At 45.6% G+C, this 15,636-nt stretch overlaps 1 protein-coding gene across 3 annotated transcripts in view; it reads right to left on the bottom strand.

Annotated features, from left to right (window-relative positions):
* DAB1 (DAB adaptor protein 1) overlaps window positions 1-15,636 on the bottom strand; it is a 451,161-nt gene that overhangs the window by 234,252 nt on the left and 201,273 nt on the right. For all 3 annotated transcript variants that reach the window (XM_071565292.1, XM_071565294.1, XM_071565293.1), the window contains exon 2: window positions 2,163-2,234. The gene's annotated coding sequence lies outside the window, so the exon portion shown is untranslated. The remainder of the gene's footprint in view (window positions 1-2,162; window positions 2,235-15,636) is intronic.

The raw sequence follows: 15,636 nt of genomic DNA on the forward strand, positions 1-15,636 counted from the left end.
GCCAGAGAACTGTGACTTTCCCCTCTGTCTGTGAATTACCTGTGGATGTGTTGCTGTCCTGGATGCAGAGCCCAACATCTCCATGCTGCAAACCACAGGAATCATTTCCACTCTGCTTCCAACCACATTCATTTCAGGCTTGCTTCCAGCAGGATTTTTTTGTCCTCCTTTCCCAATTCCTCATTTTCCCATCAGTCTCCCAAGCACCACAAACACAGCATTGGCAGGGCAGCAATGAACTCCATCCAGCCTCTCCCTCTCAGTTGTGCCTTGTTTCCTTGGCCTCCTCCAAGGGAAGGACAGGCAGAGACACCGAGCACCTGAGACAGGGCCTAGTACTCATGTCCTGTCTTTTAAAATCATTTTCAACCTCCAACTTCAGATTTTCTGAGATTTCCTTACTCTGCAGAGGAAATGTCACTGGCAGAGCTGCTGTGAAGCACCCAGAGAGGCAGCAGAACCACCCAGCTGCAGCAGCAGCCCAGTGTGACGAGGGGATGTAGCAAACACCGAGTTTACACACATACAGAGACACTGTGAGCTGGTGACAAGTAGTACAAAGACTTATTTGATGCAAAGACAGAATGACTGCATTGCTTATGTCAAAAAAAGATCAGTGGGAGCATAACAACAGACCATTCTGCATGCGACACACACCGCATAAAGCACAGAAAATACTCTTTATGTTTCCTGTGCTTTTTTAGCCTGGTTTCTCAGGAAAAAAACAAGAGATGTGCAATTGTTCTGTCAGTCACTGCTTCCCCAAATAACTTTTGAACCTGTTGGCTGATCTCAGGTTTGACAGATAGGCTGAGGTCTCCAAGGGATCACATTCCTATCAGATGCGTGAAAATAATAGAGACTCAAGCTGGTGCCTTTCCTGAGCTGCCCCCTGTGCTGCGCTGCCTCTGCTCTGTTCCTCAGGGGTACCAATTAGCCCAGGAGCCAGAGCAGCCCTGTGGGTGAGGGAACAGCTGGGGGAATGTTCACTCACACCCTCACACGATGCACACTGTGAAAACACCGCTGCGAATGCTCCAACCACGGCACACGCTGAGATGGGGCTCCTGCCTTCCCACATCCATCCTCCTCCAGGCACGGAATTCCAGAGCAGGCTCCTGAAATGTCCACGTGCTGGCAGCCTGAGCAACTGGGCAGGGTGGCTTTGGGGCTTCCTTTGTCCTCAAAACTGAATAACTGATGGGCTTTGCAAGCTCCCCTGTGCTGGTAGTGCTGATGCCCCAAGGACTGCCCTGTTGCCCCAAGGCTCAGCAATAAATGGCATTACCTTCCTCGACCTCCCCTGCCTGCCCCTGGGAGCTGCAAACAGCAACACAACCTCGGAGCTGCTAAAGAACACACATGTTTTCTGGCTGGAATTACAAAAAATAGAGGGGCATTGCCTGGCAAAGAGGAAGATTCCTGTTCAGTTTTGAGGGAATGCGTGACAGGGAAGCCACAGGACTCTCATTCTTATAGCCAATGCTGCTAATTAAAACTGTTTTGGAAGATCTGCAGCCAGCATATAAATCACCCCTCTATATGCTATAAATAAGAGGCAGATATGGAATTGAATAGCTCCCATTTGTCAAGGGAATGAAGAGATTTGATTGTGCCTTTTTGAATAATAAATCCAGACATACCTAGCAGGGCACGGAGAGTTGCTCCAAGTGTCTCTTTTATCAAACAACAATGATTATATTATAGGGTATGCATTATGGGGCATCATCCATTTCTCTTGTTTTCTCATTTATTGCTGACATGCTCCCTCCCAGATGAAACATTTCGCTCTGTACAGCGTGTGCTCATGCAAACATCTCAGAAGCCAGGCAGGAGCAAACACCACGGAGTCTCCTGATGGGATGTGCACCTACAGGAAGTCTCACAGAGCAGAAGGGAGATCTGTGGGCAAACTGAGCCATAGAAGCCTAAATACACAGGTTTTTCTTCCTATATATTCTCCCACAGGACACTTATAATGCACTGGGTATCACACAGAGGAAAGTCACATTGTTCTTATTGGCAATGGATGTCCACTTATACAAAACAATGCAGAGAACCAAAGCACAATTCCTTAAGATCATGTAAAAACATCACTGAGCAATGGAAACTCCACACAGAGCATCAGATTCTCAATAATAATAATAATAATAAAAAGTTACCTCACTCCGGTGTGGAAATCTCTTCTCAACCATGAACATCACATCCCACTCACAGCCACCATGTCTTCCTCACTGGGAAAAAAACAAACAAATGGGCACCAATTAGGAAATGGCATTTATTAATGTTAAGTTCAGAGTAGCTTCAAATCTTGCACATGCACTCATAAAATAAAAGATTTAGGATTCCCTGTCACATGGAAGGCTGCAGGAGGTTAATTGAGTTCACTGAAGAGGTATCATTACCTCTGTAACATACCTAGGGAAAAAAGCACAGCAGTCAGGTTATGAAGGTAGATTTATTTCAAGCCTTTAAAACTATTTGTCAAATCTTTTGTCCTCTAACAGGATGATGATTCCTCTTGCTTTGTCCCTAAACCCCACTAGAGATGAACAGCAACTTCCACAGCATCCCACTGACCATGAGTTTTGCACCTTTGCCTTCACCCCACCCCCGGGAGGCTGAGATGCACAGAAGTCATGACCTCTGGCATCTGCTCCTATTTTCCCAAAGGGAAAACATTCCCTGGGAAGGAGAATGGGATTTCATGCAGGCTTTCCTCTCCCCTGTGAAGGAGCAGCTGGTGGCTGGAAGCCCATGAAACCAGCCCAAGGGGCTGCAGAGAGTTTCCTGGGGGCTCTGCCTTTATCTTTGCCTCTGCTGGGGCTTAAAGTGGGCAGAAACAAGGGGGAAATCTCTCCATCTGGGATCCCTCATCCTCCCTTCCCAAACAGCAGCAACTGCCTCATCCTTCCACCACCACCAGGATAAACAGCATCCTTGTAGTCTGCTCCTCACCCGCTCAGCCTGGTAAAGCTGCGACCTGTGTGTATTTATTTTATCAACAACAACTGTAAATCAGGATGATTTTATTATTTTGGGCTTATGTTTGTCAATAAAAAGGAAAAGACAGTGCTAGGCTGAGAGAATTTGATGGCTCTCCATTGATTTTGAAATCCCAGCCATGCTGCCCAACATCCTGAGGTGCTTCCCTGCCCTGCCCTTCTTCCCTAGAGCTTCTGACCCTCAGTGATGTTCTGGGCACCACAAGTCAGGCCATGGTTCCCATGTCACCAGCTCAGCAGGCACTTCGTGGATACTGTTTAGTGCCTGAGGATGATACAAAAGCTACAGCAGAACAATTCACAACACACACAGAACAAAGCAAGCAGATGGGACTCAGAGCACAAAGAGGATGAAACATCATTTTAACAAAATCCGCTTTTTCGGCTGACCTGAACTTGAAATTAAGGTGTTAAAATCCAAGACAAAGAGGCTTTCTGATTGGCAGCCAGTGATGTCAGCCCTGTGCCAATTACAGAGGGAATTCATGTGGCTGCCTTAAAAAAGAAATAATTCCCTCTCTGATACAGCAATAAGACATTGTAGACAGCCCATTTGCTGGGGATTACACGGCACTTCTCTGGTAGTTAAAGTCACTGAGCCTTTTGACCTTGTGCCTCCTAACACTACTGGAGGCATAATCACACTGCTCATCATGTGTGTCTTATTGCTTAAACAAAGCCCAGACACCCAGCAAACCTGAGCCCTGCACCTCGGGCTCACTGGCTGTGAGTTATTGCGCTGAAACAACGCGATCGTCATAAACAGAGCTATTTATTAGTTTATTCTATGATTTCAGAGGTGACTATAGAGACTAAGAAACTAGAGGAAGGCCAGAATGAAAGCATTTCTCAGGTCATTGCCTTCAACAGAGATATTTCATGCTACCACGATGCTTACACAGGACAAGTAAATCTCTGCACGCTGCAATCTTGAAGTCACCAGAACTAATTGTCTCTCTAGATGGGCTCGGAGCTTACTCGCTGTCACAACGTTCAGCATATAATGAACATCAGGCAAGGTGAAAATTGATATCAAGAGCACTTCGAAGAGCTAAAAAGTTAACACCTAAATTGGAAATCAATGCATGCTTTAAGTATTGATCAGCAGAACAGAAATCTTCAGGGTTTTGCCTCTGCTGAGTGCACACTGTTAAGAGGTTGAGCTGAAGTCCACTGAAACACTGTCTTTAAAAAAAAAGGCACAAAGCAACCCAGCCCTACCCTTTCTGGAGTGACTGCCACAACCATGTCCACCTGTGCAGAGCAACCAGGAACAGGCTCAGACAGATGGCAGAGGTGGTGGGTTTTTGTCTCTTAGTTATTGAAGTCGTGTTTTGTTTCCTCAAGACAAACTCCAGAGACCAGAAGAAACCACAGCAGAGAAGCACCACTAAAGAAAACAATAAACACGTGGAGGAATAAGGACACCACACACCAGACCAATGTGATCAAGGGAATGCCATTTATTACACACTGCACATGGTTTATACAGGGTTAAGGCTACGTTCAATTGGCTAAATTGAATCTCACACCATCTAACTGCAAACTCTAATTGGTTATAGCCCATATCTCACAAGTCCAGGGTTTTGGTGAAATCATCCTGCTTTCAGGAGCATCTCCGATGTCCTGTGGGAAACCTGAGGAGCTCTCATGAGAAACTTCTGGGGAGTTGCTAAGAACTCCCAGAGAGTGATTTTTCCTTTACTGAACAACAGCAGCTATGGCCTTGCTGCTTCTCAGCTGATCTCTGCCTTCAGCCTCACGGGGTCTATATAGATCTGAATTGCTCCCCTTTGCTTTTCCTGTACCAACACACCACCTCTGAGGAGCCCCACCCTGGAGGAGGATGGATGGCCTGTGGTACAGCATGGCAAGGGCAGGGCTGTGCCTGGTGATGGAGCACAGGGCAAGATTTTGAGCTTGCTCAGCACATGAAAGGCCAGATCTCATCCCTGCAATGCAGTTCATGGGCCTTTTCTTGCTCTGCACATAGAACTGCACAAAGGCAACTGTACTGCTTTGGGAATTGGGATCTCCCCCCAGTGCCCTGCTCTGCGGTGGGGACACACCTCCTTGGGTCAGCACTAGGTGAGGAGCAGCTGCAGAATATGTCATCCCGTGCTGTGTATCTGCTCAAAGCAAGCTTCTCAGGCTCACTGATGAATGAAATAGCTGTGAAAAACAAATGTCTTACTGTTTGAATCCTCCAGCCTGCAAGGAAGCGGGAATTTCTGTGCACTACATCAAAGAAGCACTTGACCCTATGTGATCAATTCCTCCTCCTAATTATTACACACCGAAAGATCTGAATTCCTGCTAAGTCTCTCAGGTGAAAAGGGCAAGAACATCTCAGAAAAGGTTAGAAAATCCGTACATTTCTATAAATATTTGTTGGTCTGCTTTCCTTTAACTTTGCATGATTAAATACAGCCTGCTTCTGTTCTTCCACTTTATCCTCCGGGGAAATTTATCATCAAAATTATTGTACAGCATTCATTACTCCAGCCTCATTTAAAACCTTGCCCTACTTATTATTTAGGCTGCAAAAAAAAAATGTTGCTTTGTATAGTATTTCCTATAATAGTCTCAATCATTACGTTTAAAAGATTGCTGTAAGGCAGCTTAGCCTGCGTTAGAGAAAAATAAAGTGGGATGCCGTCGTTAAGTGTTACAGCTCCTATTCCGCTTTTGTTTCCCAAATCATAACAATGCAACGTTTCAGTCTCTTAAAAGGCTCTCGCTGCTCATTAGCAACATCCAGGACTTCAGTCCCTGGCTTTAAAAGGGACATCCAGTGCTTCTTCTCCAGCTGCAAAAGTGGTGGGGACGGGCAGAGAGAGGGATGGGAAGAGACGGGGACGGGGAAGGGGAAGGGGAAGGGGAAGGGGAAGGGGAAGGGGAAGGGGAAGGGGAAGGGGAAGGGGAAGGGGAAGGGGAAGGGGAAGAGAAAGAGGAAGAGGGAAGGGGAAGAGGAAGAGGGAAGGGGAAGAGGAAGAGGAAAGGGGAAGAGGAAGAGGAAAGGGGAAGAGGAAGAGGGAAGGGGAAGAGGAAGGAAGAGGCTCCATCAGCTCAGACGTGGGGCAGTCATTTAAATCAGTTTTTGTGGGGAACACACTCGGCTGTGACACTCAGAGCAGCAGGGAATGCCCACATACCACTTTTTTTTCTTAACTCTTATTCAAAAGTTTTGTTTAGGACAGAGAGACAGATGTGGCTATTTAAAAGAAACAAGATGCAATGTCTAAGGGGAGAGAAAATTGAATTTAAATTCCAGTCCTGGTACACGAAGCCCCTTAATTTGGGTTCCTTCATTAACGAGACTACTCTGATGCTGAGTACCACTGATGGTGTTTCAGATAACACTTTGGATGTGTTTACCTAACCCTAATGTACTTCTGAAAAAGGATCATTAATCCAAATCTGAAGCTGCCGGTACAGCTGTTCCTGAACTGCACACCCTCCTGGGCAGGTTATCAGGGAAAAGGCTCCTCCTCTCCCATCAGCAGCTCCAACGGGATCTCCTCCCCCATGGATTGCTGAACTGAAGATTATTCCAGTTTGACCACAGCAAATTCAAATTGAAACCACAGGGTGGGCAAAAGCCACGCATTAACAGTGAACATTTTTTTGAGGTTATGTCACATATTTATTGGCTTGTTTAGGTTGTTCTGCCCTTCCTCGCTGCCTTCCCTGGGGCTGACTGACCTCAGTGACGTTTTGCTACCCACAAACCCAGCTGCTCATCCCAGATCAAAGACCTGATACAGGACTTAAAAGACACAAGGAGCCCCTGGTTGAACCCTCTGCAATGGTGCAAATTGCCTGGTTATTCCTAATCTTTGCTACAGGTTTTGATTCCTGACTCTATTTCTCCCTTTCACACGCCTACCTTGTCTTTCCGACTGTTTTCTATGAGAGGCCTTGCAAGAGACCTTTCAGTATCGTAAATAAATGAGATAAGCCAGTTCCTCTCTCTTCCTTTCTTATTGACAAGTTCAAAGACTTCTAAGAGATTAGGAGTGAAAGACTAAGTGACCTGCTGGGTCATCCAGCCCAGACTTTACCTATCACTTCCAGCCATATCCTACACTACCTTTCTACTGGATAAGCCTGATCTTATCAGCATCTCCCAAATGTTTTCTTTTTTTTTTTCCTTATCATTTGAACCAATTTACCAGGTACAAACCAAAGGCTTAGTGGTCTGTAACTCCCTGGATCATTTTCTTGCTGGTGTCACAAGAAGGAGTCTTGCCCTTTCTATCCATCCAGCAGACACTCTTCATCACATGGGGAGGGACAAAGAGCTCGGTTTTGGTGGAAGGGAAGGAAGGGAACAGGACAGTGGAGCTGATGCTCATTTAAGATGCACTGCCAGCACTGCCAAATGGGGATGAAAATTCCTATTTTATCGTGGAATCATAGAATGGTTTGGGTTGGAAGGGACATTAAAGATCATCCAGTTCCAACCCCCTGCCATGGGCAGGGACAACTTCCACTGCAGAGAGTGGTCAAGGCAGGGATCAATGTTTTCCTTGAGTTATTTTATCACTAGACATAACAGATAAATACATGTTGTTTTCTTCTTTACCACTAATTGCAAGGACTCAGAGCTAGTAAATCAAAATATGGAACATTCTGCTATTTGTCAAACACCAAACATGATTTTCCTATCAGTCTGGTCAGCAGAAGCTGTTTCTGAGCTGTTCCAAGGAGTGTCTGAGCTGCTGATGGCTGGAGGGACTGTGCTCATTAGCTGTGCCACCGAGGGGCAAATTATCATCCACCAACCCCAAAGCTGCCCCAACACCCAGCTCTGGGTGCCAACAGCTGCTCAGCAAATCCAGGTGCACGTTGGCCAATCTTGCTGCCTTTCACCAAAATCCACTGGAAAATCCATAATGCTTAAAATGCACCTTTTGCCATAAAAGCGTTTCCCAAGAGGGAACAATTTTGTGCATCCTCCCCCCAGCAGCCATTTCAAGTTCATGGAAAGCTTTAGGCTTGTAGCTGGCTGCAAAGAGCAGCAGAGATGTCACCCAAAGGGGCACCACTTTGGTTCAGGGCCAGGAGAGGTCAAACGGTGCTCTGGCCATGGGCAATTCCCAGCAGGCTCAGCCACAGCCCATTAACACGTGCTACACAAACTCAACGCTCACAGGAGAGGGAGCAGCTTGTCACCCTCCCTGGGTCCCTGACAGGCTGACTTGCCACTCCTGTGCAACCACAGTGTGAGCCCAGCCTCTCTCCAGCCCTGCATTCAGACAAGAATGGGATTTCAGACAGGTCTTCTGCCCCTGGATTTACGTCATTTCACATCTGGATGATCTTTCTGAATTTGTTACCCAGATGCTTCTGGCAGTGTCTGCCCTTTCTCAGTGTTTCATGCCAGTGGCATCCCTGTGGTGGATGTAAGAGGGTCTGAGGAGGTTATATCAGGATTGCTGGGCTGGATTTGAACCTTGTTTCAGGGGTTCTCCTCCAAGGCCAAGCCCCCTGTCCTGACAACAACCCACCTCAAGGAAAAGCTACTGCTGGGCAAGAGAGTCCTACTGGGCTCTCTGGCACCTGCAGTGCCACCCTGAAGGCACAGGTCAGCCTGAGATAGGAAAACGAGCATCTTTTCCACAACAATGCTCTTGTAAGTGAGAAAGAAAAACAGTTCTCAAAATCCCATTCAGGGTATCAAATATGAACAGGTCAATCCACTGGGGACTTTTCCTTCCATACCACTTCTCTCTCTGGGGAATATTAACTAATTTGAGCAGCCTCCTCTAATACCTTGCCTGGTTTTTGGGCACACTCCACTCTCATCTACCACTGAGCCCCTTTCTTGCACAGATGTCTGAGCTTCATGCAGGTAAAACCTGCCTGATCACACCCATCACCACCTTGTGTGCTGGGGGGTTCAACCTGTGCATGAGTGTCACTACTCTGTTGAAAGAAATGAAAACTGATCATTTCATCGTGTCATTTGCAGTGAAAGAAAAGCTGATTTTCACTTTTGAGAGGTTGGATCTAATTCTCAGTCATGAGTTCACTGTCACTTCCCCCTCCACAGCCTTTGAGTCTCTTATCTGTTAAAAATGAAAGGTTTTGAAGAGGAGCAGGCGAAGGTCATCTCTGCCTGTGCTTCTGTTCCACAGCCAGTGTTGTAGAACAAATACTGATGAGGATCATGATGATAATGAGGAAAATAATAATGAGCATTGATCTCGATGGAGATGCTCCTCTGTTCTACCAGGCCACTGAGATGAGGATCAGGAATCCCCAGACATAAAGGATGTGTCACACTAAAGTTTAATTAACAGCAAATCACAACCCAAATGACACATTCCTCCCCACACACACACTCTCAATTTTCATAACTGACTTTTCACAACAAAACTCCAGGGGACATTTGGAAACAGAGAATAAAGTAAAAACTTCTGCCTCCACGTACAGCTTGTTACACCAAGGGAGTCAGTCATCCATGATTCCTCTCTCATTTTCTACAATATGAGTCATGAGCATCTTCAGTCTAGTCCATGGAGAGACATCAGTACAGATGAGAGGAGAATTAGGCCCAAAGTGTTTCAAGAAGACACACTTGGCACGTTATTTCCCAGCCTCCTGTGCTAATGGTAACACATCCCCTTGTGCTGATGGTGCCACTGGTGCGTGTGAGCTGAACACACCAACGCTCTGCTGCTGCCCAGCCGGGGGGTGACATCCAGCCAGGCTCCCTGCACTGCTCCAGCCCTGCTGATTGCTAAGGCTGCTTAGAAGGGATCAGAAGAAATCAGTGCTCAAGGGAAAGCCATGAAGAAGGGACTGGAGCACAAGTCCTATGGGGAGAGGCTGAGGGAGCTGGGGGTGTTTAGCCTGGAGAAGAGGAGGCTCAGAGGTGACCTCAGCACTGTCTAGAACTACCTGAAGGGAAGTTCTGGCCAGGTGGGGGCTGGTCTCTTCTCCCAGGCACTCAGCAATAGGACAAGGGGTCATGGGCTTAAGCTCTGCCAGGGGAAATTGAAGTTGGATATCAGAAAAAAATTCTTTACAGAGAGAGTGCTCAGGCATTGGAATGGGCTGCCCAGAGAGGGGGTGGATTCACCATCCCTGGAGGTTTTTAAACACAGATTGGCCGTGGCGCTGAGTGCCATGATCTGGTAAATGGACTAGAGTTGGACCAAGGGTTGGACTTGATGATCTTGGAGGTCTTTTCCAACCCAATCAATTCTATGATTCTAATAGTGCTCAGGACTGAAATATTTACTTTGCAGGGATGATTTTTGCTGTTGGTGTTTCTGTAATATAAATATTTTTATTTTGCTTTCAAGTGTCTTTTCCCAATAAATACAAAACATTTTTTGACTGACACACTCCCCTCTAACTGCTCATACAAGAGACCATGAAGGCAAACACGGGTTCCCTTTCTGTCAAGACCTATGAGGGACCCTGTTTATGAAAAAGTGTAACATGTAAAATACTTTAAAATACTTTTTTTTAATAAATACTATGAAGTAGTTGACTCATTTTATGGACTGAGCAGGAGGAAGTAAGGAATAGCTCAGACAATTCCATGCATTTATATCCATTACATATGAACTCATTACACGTTGATCGTGGGAAGAATAAATTGTTCAGATTAAATCAATCTCCAGAGGGATAAAGTCCTAGACTTGTGCTATTAACTGCAATTGGCCACTTAACAGGAGACACCAGCAGAATAGCTAAAACACCAGGTACATCTCCCATTGATAACACATCCCACAAAGATTCCCATTGAAAATTTGCCATAAAACCACAGCTAAAATCGGAATACAACAGGAGACAGACAACATATGAGTTTCAGAGTCCCATGTGATTATCCAGCCATCTCTCTTCCCTGCAAGCAGCTCCTACCCAACAAAAACAGCCCTTCCTGCCATGAGGAGACTCAGTTCATGAAGCAAAGGCCCAAAGAAGAAGGACACGAGGCTGCACAACCCCTTCCCTCCTACATGGCAGAACCAACATTTGCTGGAGGAGCCAGCTCAGGGCAGGCCAGCAGCAAGGAATTCTTGATCCTGCCTTTGGGAGAAATGAATAATCATACTTCAAAAAAGAAAAAAAAAAAAGGAGTGAGAATAAAAGGCCAAATGTGTACAAAATTCAAGCAAGGCAGTCTTGGAAATCATAAGGCAGCTCAGAGTGCTGTAAGACAGGGATCTGTAACCTAATTGAATAGCTTGAAGTGCTCTGCTATCAGGGAATCAAAGCTCCACTGTCTGTGAAACAGCAGTAATGGTGTTTGCCCACCTTAGAGACAATGGGAGTGGTTACATGTGTGCAGAAATGTGATCAGGTAGAAAGCACTGTGGGATAAAAGTGCTAAATATTATTATTAGAGGGATGTTTTGGTACTCCAAAAAATACAGTTCACTCAAACTCTTCTATTTCTTTGACACTTGTAATAGGCTTCCAATGTGGCTTAAAAACCCCTGCTCAAAAATAAACATCAGAATAATGAGCTTTCCTTATTTAATTCACCAAATAGGCACAATAAGCTCATGTTTAAACAAAAAATGAAAAGGAAACTTGCTGCTGTGCCAGAACAGCAGCACAATCAATTTTAATTAGCATTGCTCATTGTGGGAAATGATAAGGTATCAGTCAAAGTAATTGGTGGTGTTGACAATTAGTCAAAGTTATTAACATCTCAAGACCCAGGACAAAAAAAGCTCCCTGAATTTTAAGTATCTGGAGAAGGTTTGCTTTGAAATTCTTAATTTTTGCACAGTCTGAAAACATTGCTCAGGTTTATTATTTGTGAGCTTTCCATCAGAGCACAAGTGCTGGAGTAACACAACCAACCCAACTGTCACCGGTGCTTGTTCAGTGGGAGTTTTCCAGGGAGAGCTGCTGCGAGTGGGGCTCCACCTCTCTGCTGCCTCCCTGCTTCCCACCCTTCTCCCTTTGTCTGCTCTGGTTGCTCATCCCAGATCCTATCCCGGACTGAATGGATCAGGAAATGCTCCCAGCCAAGGGAAATGCCTCCAGCTCAGAGCTGGAGCATCTCCAGCCCCCACATGGTCCCATCCTGGGAAAGAAGCCCGTGGGGCACACAGAGCCAGGGTGGAGCTGCTGCACAAGCACCAACTGCTACTGGAGGGACTGCCTGGACCACACCTTTTCATGGCCAATATGAGCAACTCAGACTGCTGAGCAGCTCAGGTCTAAGTCAGAGCTTCAAGAATAAGTCAATGCATCAAGTATAAGTCAAAGCCTATGAGAAGTGCCCTCAGACATGATAAAGGGCAATTCCTGACTTTCACCTGGTCTCATTCACCCCTGGGCAGCCTCACAACTGTCCTGCCTGTGTTTGATATCTGAGTCTTGCTGAGACAAGATCTGTGCTGGCAAAGAAGGCCAGTGATTATATGAACCCGCTGAGAAAACCAGATAACCCGTTTGTGTGGTCCAGATGAGAACTGACAAAGATTTCTAAAGGTTTATGGGTTATTATCAGGTTATTTTTCTGACCATCAAGACCATAAAGTCTCCACGGTGCAGCTCATTGTACCTTCCTGTTTTAGTTGGAAATTACCAAGACACTCAGTAAGCAGGGCCTGACCCACCTCAAAGAGTTTCAAAAGGATCACTTATGGACACAGCTGATGCTAAAAAAGGCAGAAAAAGATCGTCATCAATTGAAGCAAAAAAACATTTGGTTAATCTGATGGATTAACAAAAATCCAACAAAAATCATGGAAATACTATGCCAATTGTTTTCTGCTAGAGGAGTTTCAGTGAAAACTCATTGTATTCCACCTCACACACCCCTCTGTACCTTTAATGTAAATAAGATGTATCTAACACAGCAATAGCCATCCTTCTGGTGTAAGTAGGTGTCACAGTTTAAAATAGCAGAGGTGACATGTATTGCTCATTTGTCCTTTTACTCACTTTAATGTGTTTATTTGTATGGAAATTAAAATGCAGGTAAAAATACCATCTGCCTCCCAAGCACATGTATCAGTTACACCAGCACAGCGATTCTCTGACCCTGGGCAATCACCACTCCCAACCTGGCTCAGCCTTTTGAGCAACACAGTGAAATATGAGGCCGCCACAAAGGGATAAACTGCTCCAAAAGCCAAGTGAGAGCCAAAGCAAAGCAACTCTGCTTTCAGTTCCCGCTCAGCCGCTGGCTCCCAGCATCAGTGAGGCTCTGCCACTGCGGCCACAAGATAAACACCATTTTCAAGGGCAATTTCCTATGACCAGTTACTTCATTTCTCATCATTTTCTGTCCAACTTCATAGATTACCACTTAAAATTGATTTATTCTTTCCCTTTCTGGCATTACTTTGCACTTGATTTAGAAGGGGGGCAGGGGGGTCTTTTCCCTCTGTTCCGTACAAAGGCGCCGTCACAAGACGATGGGCTCAGCTGGGTCTCAATTGACTCAAAGCACTGCTCAGGAGAGCAGCGTGTTATAAAGGCTAAACCAACTCAAGAGGCATCTTCCAACCATTTCCCTCTCCTCCCTACTGCTAGAAATATTGTTTTCCAGATGCAGTGACTTGAGGTTTTATGTATGGAGCTCTGATTGTAAAGGAATGTTTTAACAGCCTCTAACAGCAAACAAAAGTTGTGCTGGGGTCTTCACAGGGTTTGAGGTTCCTCCTGCAGGCCGGTGGCACTCGCACTTGAGATCAGATTAAAGCTGACAGAGATGAAACTGCTCTGGCCCACATCCTTGGGCTTGCTCCAGGGCCTCTCATCTGCATTTCATCGTGATGTGAGCACATGTTCCCATCATTGGTACACTCATCTGCATCACTCTGAATGTTAATCACAGGCTAACCCAATTTCTTCAGCAAATTTATTACTTACTGTTCATTAAAGTTCATAAAAGCTAATGTGAGCCTGAAATAAGCAGAACACCCTTACCAAGAAGTCCTCAGTGACACAGCAATTCAGAGGGGGCAACATCAGCCCAAGGAGCTCCTCCTTGGAAGGTGCCAGAATCTTTCATACCTTCTCCACAGGATGCAAGGGGAGGGGAAGGAAGCAAGGGGGTACCAAGAGCTGTCCTAGCCCTTTAGGAAGCTCTAAAACTGCTGCCCTTGCAGGCACTCCCTTATCAAAACAAGCCCAGAATTTTTTTCAGAATTATCTAAAGATATTTCTGCAGTGCTCAGACAACGCTCATGTGCTTAAAACTAAGCATGTGCTTAAATCTAAGCATGTGCATAAAACCTGTGCTGAGCAGGGCCTGAAGAAGCTGCATTTGTGTTTCTCACATTGCAAAGGGATGGTCTAATGTATTCTAGGCAACAGCCAGAGAGAGCAAACATTACCATCTACCTCCCCGATGAACTCTGTGCATCTGAAATTATCTGTATTTCCTACACCAGTTCCTCAAAACCTCAGGAACACACACAAATCCAAGCCTTCAACATCCCAAGTGGAAACTGCTAAAATTCTCCAAAGGACATTATGATTGAAATATTCAATCAGATGATGCTACCATCAGAATAATGAAGCCTTTGGAGGATTTGCTTCATTGAGTATAAAATAATTTTGAGAGACACTTGAAAGGAAGAAACCAAGTCTGTGGGAAGGAACATGACCGACTTTTTGCCAGAAAGAGGATTATTCTGCAAGCCAGAAAATCACACCTCTTGGTAACCCAGCATCAGATCTGCTTCTAGGCTAAAATTAGATGCCACAAAACATACAAATATAATTTTTGCACAGCTGTGTACATGGAAATGTATGTATCGAGAAATTACAGATGTTTATTCTCCATTCCCCAAAATTTCCATAACCATAGAATGAATCCAGTCTGAAATTAGAAATTTGCTCTCTCCTTTAATTAAATCAATTTGCATTTTCTCTCAGCTGATTAAATAATAGAAAACTCAGAGGTGAAGGTGGGTTTTGTGATTAAGACACTGGACAAAGACCCGGGAGGGCTGAATTCAATTCCTGGCCCTGCCACAAGAGTTCCTCTGCAACCTTGGGCTTAATCTCCTTGTGCCTCTTTTCCCCAGCTGTGGAAGAGGGATAATATCACACTCTCATGGTCTCCATCTTGCCTATTAGACCATGAGCTCTTCAGGGAAAGGACAATTTAGTAAAGCTTGTAAGGACACCACCACTGCAACAGGAAGGGGTTGCAGTGGCACCTCCTGCCGCCCTGCCCCTTCAGACTCACAGCAGAAAGCCCCAACCTGCCCCTGCCTTTCCCACCTGGGCCAAGTCTGGGTGCAAGGAACATAAAACATGCTCAGGGGAAGCAATGCAGGGCTTCTCAGGGACTGTTGTGCCCATCTTTTCCATAAGGAATGCTCTTGGCTTGACAAGGAAACTCCAAAGCGTGGGCAGGGTGGAACAGGAGCTTGGTGGGGCGAGATTTGCACTGAAGGACAAAGTAAGATGAAGCCAAACTTTTGATCACATTCTGTTTCCCAGGCCCTAATCCCATTCACAGAGCCTGGCATTAAACAGCACTGCATTTTTGGCAAGCAAAGCTGAGGTGCAACCTAATGAGGGTCTAAAACTTGACTTTAATAGGGCCAAAATGTGCACAGTTCTCCATGGGGAGTGGATGAGTCCTGCAGCTGAGAGATCACAACCATCAGGAATTCATCTCGGGAATGAC

Source organism: Pithys albifrons, chromosome 10 (genome assembly GCF_047495875.1).
Source record: "Pithys albifrons albifrons isolate INPA30051 chromosome 10, PitAlb_v1, whole genome shotgun sequence".
In the NCBI taxonomy this organism is placed as follows: domain Eukaryota; kingdom Metazoa; phylum Chordata; class Aves; order Passeriformes; family Thamnophilidae; genus Pithys; species Pithys albifrons.